The sequence below is a fragment of the Oryctolagus cuniculus genome, chromosome 1 (genome assembly GCF_964237555.1).
Source record: "Oryctolagus cuniculus chromosome 1, mOryCun1.1, whole genome shotgun sequence".
In the NCBI taxonomy this organism is placed as follows: domain Eukaryota; kingdom Metazoa; phylum Chordata; class Mammalia; order Lagomorpha; family Leporidae; genus Oryctolagus; species Oryctolagus cuniculus.
Window position 1 is genome coordinate 20,314,414 of NC_091432.1, and position 3,125 is coordinate 20,317,538.

At 60.0% G+C, this 3,125-nt stretch overlaps 1 long non-coding RNA gene across 1 annotated transcript; it reads right to left on the bottom strand.

Moving 5' to 3' along the window:
• Positions 1-337: 337 nt before the first annotated feature.
• LOC138846453 (uncharacterized) lies at positions 338-2,369 on the bottom strand. Its single transcript, XR_011383944.1, has 3 exons — positions 2,309-2,369; positions 1,177-1,483; positions 338-515 (listed from the first exon to the last, which is right to left on the bottom strand). It is a non-coding gene; the product is annotated as an uncharacterized lncRNA (long non-coding RNA).
• Positions 2,370-3,125: the final 756 nt, after the last annotated feature.

Below are 3,125 nucleotides of genomic sequence, written 5' to 3' on the forward strand. Positions count from 1 at the left end.
GGAGAACTCGTGTGCAAACCCTCACTGCCCGTGCATGCCGGACAATCCGGTGTGGACGCTGATCCAAAAGGGCGCCCGCTATCATAATGAATTAAACTCATTCATCTGGGCTGCAAAATATCATAATGATGCAATGTGGTATGAAAGGGAATTAATATTCCAATTCTCTTCCAAGCCAGGCACAGTGCCAGGGGCTTCGCATGCTGGGATAGATTGGATTATTTGTTCAGCAAATCTTCACTCCCCTCTTCCTTCCGGCAAAACCTTTTCCCCCACCGCACGATGTTGGGCTAGGTCTGGCCAATAGAAGGAGGGCAAAAGTGAAGCTGGTCTCAGTCCAAGCCAAGGCCTTAGGAAGCCCTGTGCGTTTTCCCTCGGCCCCTTGCACCCTGGGAGCTCCAGCTCCCCGCCTCAGCTCCAACCCCAGTAGGCTGCGCAGAGTAGACACGAACCCGCTGGCAGTCGGCTGCACGCAGGCTGCGTTCCTGAGCTCTGCTGCGCTGCAGACCTGGGAGCTGGAGGAGAAAATGCCAGGAGGTGTCAGCCACAGCCTGCAGCCGCTGTTCGCTCGTCAGCAGCACTCAGCGACGACTGCAACCCGCGTGGCCTCATTTAGTCCTCGCAGCAACCCTTGCAAGCAGGGGCACTGTCCCCCATTTTCTCAGGAAACAGAGGCCTCAAAGAGGAAGTGTTGAAGTCAAGGCCAGGGAGAAGGCTGACCTGGACTCACACAGAGATCCAACTTCCTGGGACGACAAGGTCATTGCCGCCTGGCGCCCCGGGCTGGGCTTCCCAAGGCCGCAGCGGCAGGGCTGGGGCCCGAGAGCCGGGGAAGCTGCAGGGAGAGCCGAAGCTCCTTTCACGGAGCCAGCAGGGGCTCCCCTCCCCGTGGTTCCTGGGAAAGGTCACAGCTGGCGATTCAGCCCACAGAACAATGACATTTCAAGGATCAAAGAAAAGGTTAAAATATTCCTATAAATCTATTCTTGGGACTTTTAAGTATTTCCAGTGTAAAGGGAAAATGTCACTTCTCTCTCCCCCAGAGCAGTGGAGGGTGGGCTGCCATGGCGGGGCCGGGGTGGGGGGGCGGGGGTGTGGATGAGCAGGGAGGAGGGAAGGGCTGGCGCTGTGTCTCTCTGCGCGTGCGCGCACAGGAAGGCGCGGTCAGCTACAAACCTCATTCGTACGTGAAGACCAAGTCCCAAAAGGCCCCCAAAAAGCTTCCCCAAGGGGAGAAGGACAACGGCACCCTGCGGGGCTTTGTGACTCCCTCTCTCCAGGGTGGCTGGCAGGCCAGCACGGAATAGGAGCCCGCCAGGCTCTCGGGGCTGGCGTGCGGTGAGGCCCGGTGGGGGCAGCATCGTGCCCAGCTGCCCTGCGCATGTGCGTGGTGCTTCCTCGGGCTCCTGGAATCCTGCAGGGCCCAGATGAACGCTCCATCACCTTCCGGATTCTGTGTCTTGGGGGAGTGGGCCCGTCCTTCCTGTGTGCATCGAGAACCCTGTGAGTGCCGTGCACCTGTGCCCGTACCAGGTACTAAGATGACAGGAGGGTGGGGGCAGGTTCCCCACCGGGGCCCTTTGAGGACCATCTGGGAACAGGAGCCAAGAAAGGACAAGGATCCCACTGCAGGGGAAGGACTAACACCTGTGAGGGGCAGGTGCGCAGAGGCAGTGCGATTCTGCTGGGCAGTCGGGGCAGGGGAGGGGTACCCACCCCTGGCAGTCATGATCTGAACTGGAGCCCGGCCCCAGGGGACTTGGCAGAGGCCATGGTGCATGCGAAGGCTTAGAGTGGGAGAAGCCAGGGCTCTTCAGAGACGTGGGAGCCACTTCACGGTGCAGGGGGCAGGGGTCTGTCCAGTGGCATATGGAGCCGGTTCCCACTGGGGATCCAAGGTGCCCAACAGTCACCACGCCTGCTCTCCCCCGCCTCCCAGTGCCTCCCCTGGCCTGCCCAGTCTCTCCTGCAGGGGCCTCAGCAGCTCCATGGGGCTGTGGCACAGCCTCTGGGTGGTCTCCCTATGCTCTCTCTCCCCCACCCTGCGCCCTGCCCAGGCTGCTGTCCATTGGCTGTCAGAAGTGCCAGTCATGGCATCTCGCTCCCTTTGAGGTCCCATTGGTGGGTACCGATGCCAAAAGGAGCAGGAAAACTCCCTGTGGGGCACCCAAAGCCTCTGGCAGGGGCGGGCGTGTGGCACCCAGTGAAGATGCCTGCATCCATGTCGGTGGAGTCCCTGGATCGACTTCCTGCCCTGCTCTCTGTCCAGCTTCCTGCCAGGGCACACCCTGAGGGGCAGCTCAAATACCTGGATCTCTGCCACCATCTCGGGAGGTCTCGATCGTCTTCCAGGCTCCTGGCACTGGCCTGTGAGGGAAGAGTCAGTAGATAGAAGATCTCTGTCTGTCTGTCTCCCTGCCTTTCAAAACCAAAGCAGGAACACAAAGCCTTTCTCATGGCTGGCCTTGTGGGGGCCCTGTGTCTCCTGGGCCCAGGCCAGCCCCTCTGGGCCACCGGCTGCCTCCCCGCCTTGGCACATGCCGTTCCCTCCCCTGGGCTTCTCTTCCCTGTGCTGGTACACTTAATGAGCTCCCACTTGGCATTCAGGGCCCCCATGACCAATAGGATAATAGCAATGAAAACAATGGCTGCCATTTGCTGGCCACCCCTCCTCCCCCTAGTCCCTGTGTAGCCCGCGGCACTGCCCGTTTTCGTAGTACTTGAACTGATCCCCCCGTGAGTGGGTTTCTTGTCTGCTGTCCATCTCTCCCATCAGAGCGGAGGGTCCAGGAGCACAGAGCTTGGCCTCCCTTCCTCCATGGTCATGGCCAGCATCAAGGAGGACACCAAAAGCATTTGTGAAATTAGGGAAGAAATGACCTCTTTGCGACAACCCTGTGAAACACTCACCGTGCTCACCCCATTCTACAGATGGGGAACTGAGACATTAGCAGTGACCCCACTGCTCCATTTCCAGGTCTGTTCCTTGGAGCCCCCCAGGGGCAGGGGCTGTGGCTCACTCCCACCGGGATCCCAAGTTCCCTGGGAGGACCCCGGACAGGAGTGGCAGATGGCTCCTGTTGGCAGTGGGGGACTCAGTGATGAGAAAAAGGGTGGCTGGGGCA